Source organism: Protopterus annectens, chromosome 11.part0 (assembly GCF_019279795.1).
Source record: "Protopterus annectens isolate FY-2018-M chromosome 11.part0, PAN1.0, whole genome shotgun sequence".
NCBI lineage: Eukaryota > Metazoa > Chordata > Ceratodontiformes > Protopteridae > Protopterus > Protopterus annectens.
Window position 1 is genome coordinate 1,186,960,736 of NC_056745.1, and position 8,198 is coordinate 1,186,968,933.

The window sequence follows — 8,198 nt, forward strand, 5'->3', positions numbered from 1 at the left end:
GATTAATAGTTATTTGTGATTCACATTCAATTTAAAAGAAATGAGATTATGAACAGATAAGATAAATGCAATCATATTAACAGAATAAATTTTTGAACTCTGGTCACTAGAAATAGATATTGTATATATATATATATATATATATATATATGTTTAAATCTCAAAGACCTATGGATAGTATATAGCACACTGAGAACACAGTGTAACAAAATTGTTTAAATATTTTAAATTTAAAAAGTGAATGTCATCATTTAGTGCTTTGGTTGAAGCTGGAAATCTGGGATCTCTGCTTGTATTAATATCTTCCTTATTTAAAATCACCTTCCAGAATCAGATCAACTTTCACATCATCTAATAATATGCCTAGTGACTTTCATAAACTTCTGTCCAGATCTGCCAATGTAATAATTGTGTTCTCATATTTAATTACCATTGTGAACATTCCCCACTGTCCCACTGTATAGGTTTGTAGATTCATCAGTTGATACTAGGCAATCAGCACAGTGAACTATATACAGCCTTGCCACTGTTATTCAAACTACTTACTCTCCTATCAATAAGACAAAATGTGAATTTTTGGATTCCCACTCACTCATTGAGGCTATTTTTGATGAGAGTTAGGGAGCTATTTTGTTTAATATGGACACAAAGTCCAGTATATAGGTAAGAGCTTCCCTGGGAGAATCATTAATCATATCAATAGGTCATGTTTATGTCTTAATGTTGATTCAGGCCCCTAGATCAAATACTTGTTGGGAGCTTTATCAGCATATCCAAGAAACAGAACATAACCTATGCAAATGTTATCAGTGGTTTCGTTATCCAAAAATTGTAGCTTTATCATCATACACAATAAATCCCTAACTGGATTTCTGCCACCCTAACATGAGAAAACCATGCACTAATGTACATAGCAAGTACACACTACCACCATCTTCTATCATAAACCTACAAAATCTGTTTGACATAATATTTCCTATAGGACATCCTAAAATATATCAATCCTAGGAGGCTTCAAAATAAATGCATTGGGGCAAAAAGTGTACCAGTTAAATTGTGCCTTACATCTACTAGATTTGGCACACATAGTAAGACAAATAATTATACCCAGCCTGATCTCTGGAAATGACTATACTTGACTTAATTTTTAATAATTTTCAACATAAATGCCTTCATACCTCTGTATTTAACAATAGCCTCAGTGACCACTGTCCTGTTATCACCCACTGGTCCTTCAGGATACATAGAAAGCCCCATTGAATTACCATGGGCAAGATAATGTCATAATCTAAACAAAACTTGATAATACACTCTTACAAAATGTTGACTGATCATTTATCAGTAATCACACAAATGCTAGAATTGCTCTTACTGACTTCCTTAATACACTGGCTCAAATACAGGTAGCCCGCTTTCCATTTGCAAGACACAGACTTAAAGGTCATTCCTGTCCTTAGATAAAGTATGTCATAACCCTTATATAACAAAGAGATAAGGGTATGGAGACAATAGAAACAAAACTAATACAATGAAACGTTACATCTATCTTTCATTGAACTCAGGAAAAAATGCAGAATTGCAATTAATTTCACTAAAGAAATCTACGTAAGAAATATGCAAGACACCCCTCATCCTCTCCTAAATACCTGTAGAAAACAATAAAGCATCTAACTGGACAGATCATATATACAACATGGCTCTTAATGTAGCCTTTAGGGCAAAAAAAGCTACACTTACTTCTTCCTACAGAAACTACGTACTAGAAACTGAAACTACTCTGGAAAGCTAATGTCCTTCCCAAATCCCTCTCCAACAAACATTTTAAAGATAACATCCCCTACAACTCTGTCTTCTGGCTGATGACTGCCCTACATTCTACTAAGTGTCAAAGAAACTCAAGATTGGTTTTAAAGCTAAACACCACTTCAGGATGAACATTTAACAAACTGTACCCTGCCTTCCTTAAAAGTGTCTGCATCTTCTAGACAAACCTGTTACTCATATTTACAACATATCCCTCAGTCCCAATCATACTCCCATTACTCAAACTAAGAGCACCAAGTGACTGCAAAGACTAAAGCCAATTTACAACATTTGAAAAACTCTTACACAAGACAGATTTGCCACATAAATAGCTTTGGCCTCTTTTCTGACAAAATACATGGCTTCCATAAGTCCTTCCATAAGGCCTCCAGCACTATGACTGCACTTTATATTGACACCAACTCAGTTTACTGCAATACCAGCAATGGATGATTTACTGCACGACTCTTTGTAAACTTGATAAATCATTTCAAACTATAAATCATACCATTTTGCACAACAAACTATACAAACTCAGTTTTGGATTAATTCCTAACTACTATCCAGTGGTTTAGAAGTTATCCGAGAAACAGAACTTTCCTGGTATGCAACAATAATATCCCATCTGATATAATTACACTCAGTACTGGATTACCTCAGTAATCAGTTCATGAATCAGTTCTTGGCCCTTTAGCTGTTCTCATTATTTATAAATGATTTACCTTATTTCCTACTCCATAACAACATGATTATGTAGGCAGACAATCTAATTTTATCAGCATATAACACCCTTTCTGTGCTTCAACATACATTACAGTGCAATTTTACTAATCTCTGTAATTAGGTAATGTACAATAGATTAATAATCCCTTAGAAATCTATCATTATGCTATTCCATCATCATCATCATCATCATTCCTTTTTTCCCATTTCCTACATGGGGTCAGGGTGTCGTGTCTACTGTCACCATCTCTCTATCTATTCAATACCACTCACCTACCTTCTTCGACACTCATGCCTGACTGTCGCAGGTCTTCTCTCACAAAATCCATCCACCTCTTTGCTGGATGCCCTTGTTTCCATTTTTAAACTTCTCATCAATAATGTACTCTGCCTCTTCTATACCCACCCTAGTTATATTAAACCAAGATGCCTTCTTCTACACTGAGCAATGGATGATGGACAACCATCTAGCACTCAGTGCTACTAAAACTAAATTACTGCTTCCAAAACTACTACTTAGATAAAATCTTATTCTCACTCACCAGTCAAAATAATACTCCTCTCGAAATAGTCTCTAATGCTAAACTACTAGGAGCCCTGATTGATGACCAGCTAAAGTTTGATAATCATGTACAAGTAAATATAAAAAAAAAAAACACAAAAAAATAGACATACTTTACCACCACAACCCTTACATCTCTCCCTCCACTAGGCTCACCCTCGCTAACACTTGCCTTATCCCATCTCTCCTATACAGTGCCTCTATCCTTACTAGCCTGCAATCCTCCGTCAAGACTAAACTCTCTTCTTGCTATAATAAAATAACAAAATTTGTAATCGGCCATAGCTCCACTTCCCATCACTGCTCTGCCCTACACCAACTGAATTGGCTTGAGCTGTTCAATTACCTCATTTATATTCAACTTGTCCAAGCACACAAACTTATTTTCATCCCTTCTCTCTGTCCCTCTCTTGCCACCACCTTTAAAATGCACCAACCAAATAGACTTTTGAGATCTAATCCCCAAAATCTAATTGAATTGCATAAACCTGCTCATCCACCAGGCAAACATCTAATGTCCTTCTCTCTAGCACGCCATTGGAATTACCTCCTACCTCTCATCCGCACCACCAACAGCCTCTCTTCATTCGAAACCTTACTTCACACACACCTAACTTCACTATGGGAATGCTCTGACTCCCACCCCACATAATCTCCCCACACTATAGCGGGTCTATATCAGAATCGCAAAAGCTGTCTTTCGTGAATACATGTTCATTGACACATATACGTTGAAGAACAAGAACAGCGAAGTACCAAAAGAGCGAAATGGAGAATGCCGAATGGATTTTCTTGGCCAGCAGGGTGATCGTGGGGAAGAGGAAATTAATCCTTTTCCCCACTGTAGTGCAGTCTTGGAGTTGGTATATATAAGTAGGGGGGTGTGGGCGGTACATGGGGGCTTGCCCCCCTGCAAAAATGTTTGAAAAAGTGTTTTTAGGTAAGGTTTGTTCAGTTAGGTTTACCTTACCTGTATGGTGCTGTTACTTCCGGGAATGCGTTCGGCTTTCTCCATTTCACTTTTTTGGTACTTTGCTGTTCTCGTTCTTCGACGTTTATGTGTCGATGAACATGTATTCACAAAAGACAGCTTTCGCGATTATAATATAGACCCCACTATAGTTACTTTTTATAAGCTATAATTCACAATAGCCTCCCATTGTTTTGTACCCATATAGACTCTAGGAATTAGCATAACTCCTAGAATGGTACAAATCAGTAGCCTAGAAATGAACTGCATGAATTAGCATAACTGTTAAAAAATTTAGATGGTTTCTGTTATTGAAAACCAAACTATTTAAAAAGGGAAAGGAACACTATAAGAGCCGGCAAATAAACAAACAGAAACCGTTTATTGTAAGCGCTTTCGGTAAGGACGTTGCCTCACCTTCCTCAATAACCTTCCTTGAATAAATCAATTAACATCTCTTTTATACACAAATTAAGTGTGTCAATCAATTACCTTGAAGTAAACTAGTTGTTAAAACTGTTAGCTAAACAGTAAACACGCATCTACCTTTTAAAAAATTATAAATTATACATACTTCTCAAAAAACATAACAAACCAATAAACATCCTGATTTAAAAATATTATTAAAAGTACACGTTAAAATTCCAAATGCAAAAAACAAAAAACAACATCCAATGTGCGTTCACCCCCCAAGAGAGCATGCACTATCTAAGATGTCTCGCAATTACGATGAGCAGCAGTCTAATATACCTGAATTTGCAAACAAAAATACTTTTATGTATATGTTGATTTTTTATCCAAAATGTAAAGTAAATAAATAATAAATAAATAGTACTATTTGTCATGTACTGTAAAACCACTTAGTTAAAAAAGGTTGTATTAAATTAAAAGCTGAGCCCAAAACCTATATTAATTCTTAATAACCACCTAAATCTAATGGTTAATAAACTAAAAACTTAGATTAAATAAATCCTTATTCATACTAAAAAAATTATTATAAATATGTTCAAATCATCTTTTCAAAGCTAGCAGCTTCAAAATACACTTAATAGATATATTTTCATTTAAGCCTGGAAAAATGTATGCCCTTGTCCTGATTTGCCACATCAATTCATCTATCTCTAAAAGAATTTGCCAAGGTCCCCCTCTTATGTCATTGAGCCTGTGTTGTAAAATGGCAAATTTAAAACTATGGCCAGGATGTTCTAAACAGTGCTTAGCCAAAACATTGTTGATGTCTTTTTTGCCAATAGCATAATAATGTTCGTATATTCGCTGTTTTATTTTCCTTTCAGTTTTGCCAATGTAATAACCATTGCATTGGCCACATAAAGCTACATAAGTGACACTTTTAATGTCACAATTGTATCTAAAATTTATTTTATACATTCTGTTGTTAATACAAACTTGGTTGCTGGCCATAATGTGTTTACATTGAGAACAAGCCCTGCATTTAAACATTCCATTGGGCCTATTGGACTGTGGCTTTTTCCTCTTCTCTAAAAGGGCCTTTAAATTCTGGCCTCTCCTATAAGTTATCTTGGGCTCGCTCCTAAAGACTTAAACGACATTTCATCTCCATTGATAAAGTTCCAACTTTTATTAAGAATATCCCTAATGAGGTGATAGTCTAGAGAAAATGTGCATAGGAAACTAGTCTGATAAGCTCTAGAGTTAAGACTGTTAGGAGGCACTTCTTGGTCAAGTGGGTTCTCTTGATCAAATAAGTTTTCCACCTGAGTTACTCTTTGTCCTGTTAATAAAGGTTTAAAGTGTCCTACACTTCTTTTAAATACCACTTTCTTTTTAATGTTGATGACCAAAGTGTAAGGATATCCTCTATTCGTAAATATGCTTTGAAGTTGTTCACATTCGGACTCAAAGTCTAAATCGTCTGAAATCATTCTAGCAGCCCTTACCATTTGGCCTTTGACAACTGCCCTTTTCTGGTGGTAAGGGTGATTGCTAGAAAAGTGTAAAAATGCATTAAAATAGGTTGGTTTCCTGTATATTACACTTTTATATCCACAATTGACTCTATCATTGATTAACAAAATATCAAGGTAATTAACAGAAGTCTCCCCTATTTCATAGGTGAACTCTAAAAAGTTAGTGGTTTGTGTAATGTTATTAATAAAAGTTGGTATTAAGGATTTCTCCCCCTTCCAAATGCAAAACATATCTTCCTGGTACCTAGTGTACCAGGAGACGTTGTCTTGAAACAAAGTGTTAGTAAATAATTACTTGTTTTCCCAGTGGGCCATGATAGCATTGGCGAAACTGCCACCACAGGGAGACCTCATGGCGACACCAGATTTCTGCAAGTAAAATTGCCCCTCAAAGGTCATGAAGTTGTTGGTCAAAACTATCTCAAGTAACGTTTCAATCAAATAAATAGTGTTTTCCCCTATATTCTTAGTAGATAGAAAATCCCTAATCCACTCTAGACCAGTCCTTTGAGGGATGACAGTATAGAGATCTTTGATGTCAATTGTCAAAAAACACACATTTTGCTGGTATTTCAAGCCATTGATGTTTTTCAGAAATCCCCACAAGTCTTTGCAAATTTGGGGCTCACTTTCAACTAATGGTTTTAACACACTATCTACATACTTGGCACAACCTTATGTGATTGACCCACAACCGTCAACAATGGGTCTAAAAGGGGGGTCATTTATAGCTTTATGAATTTTGGGAGTGCCAAAAAGGGCTGGTGTTTTGGGTGCTAATGTGTACTTTTAATAATATTTTTAAATCAGGATGTTTATTGGTTTGTTATGTTTTTTGAGAAGTATGTATAATTTATAATTTTTTAAAAGGTAGAGGCGTGTTTACTGTTTAGCTAACAGTTTTAACAACTAGTTTACTTCAAGGTAATTGATTGACACACTTAATTTGTTTATAAAAGAGATGTTAATTGATTTATTCACTTTTTGTCTGAGGAAGGTGAGGCAACGTCCTTACCAAAAGCGCTTACAATAAACTGTTTCTGTTTGTTTATTTGCCGGCTCTTATAGAGTTCCTTTCGCTTTTTAAATAGTTTGGTTTCTGTTATTGCATTGTGCTAATATGTTAAACTGTTAAAAACTTTGACTATTTGTAAATATTACTCTTATTGCATTGTACTAATCTGTGCACTTTACTAATATATGTTTCTCTATTTGTTTAATTTTGCTTTATTTGTGCACATTACATTTCTCTAATAACTTACTCTTATGTTAACTCTGTAATTTGTAATTTTCTGGAGCTTTTCTCCCCAGGACTCCATTGAAAATGGGATCCTCGTGGCCCAATGGCCTATCCTGGCAAACAAACTATAAATAAATAAATAAATTTACAGCTCCTCAAAAACTGGGCAAACTCCCCCAAATGATTGTAGGGGATAACTCAAATAATCTAATACCTAATGTCACACAGTATAAATACAGAGGAGTCCTCCTTGACCTTGCTTTAACATTCTTAAGGTATAGGTTCATAAGTTCATAGGTGGGTACTAGGCTATCTGCCTGAAGGCATTTATAAGCCTAACCAGAATGTGTTGGCTTTCACTGCCCCCTTAGATTAGTTCCCTGTGCCTCTGTCCAGCAGAGCCACTGAAGTGATCCCCGAGGTAAACTTTCTGTTTCCCATCCACTCGTCAAGGTTTCTTTTGAAGAGTGTTAGCAAGGAGCTCTGCCTAATGTAGATTGGGATCTTGTTCCAAAGCATGGGAAGACTCTGGGACAGGAATCTATCCCTCCAGCATGTCCTATTTATTGTTGTGGTGAGGTTTATATCCCTAGAGCATGTGGCTCGAAGGGATAAGGTTTTCTTTAGGTGGAGCATGTCCATCAATTCTGGGTTGGACATGGCCTTGTATTTCAGGCAGAGATCACCTCTGAGCAGGTGGTATGCAACCAAGTACAGCTGGAGTTTCTTCAGTCGAGCTGCATAGGGCATCTGTTTGAGGCCAGTAATCCTCTTGGTGAGGTACTTCTGTGGTCTTTCCAGCTATTACAGGTGTCTTGTAAGGTAGATCCCAAATGGGGCATTGTACTCTATGATGGGTCTGATGAGTGATGCGTAGAGGGGCACAATGACCTCTTTTGATCTGGATGCGAACCCTTTTGTGATTAGGTGGGCCACGTAGAAGGCTTTTCT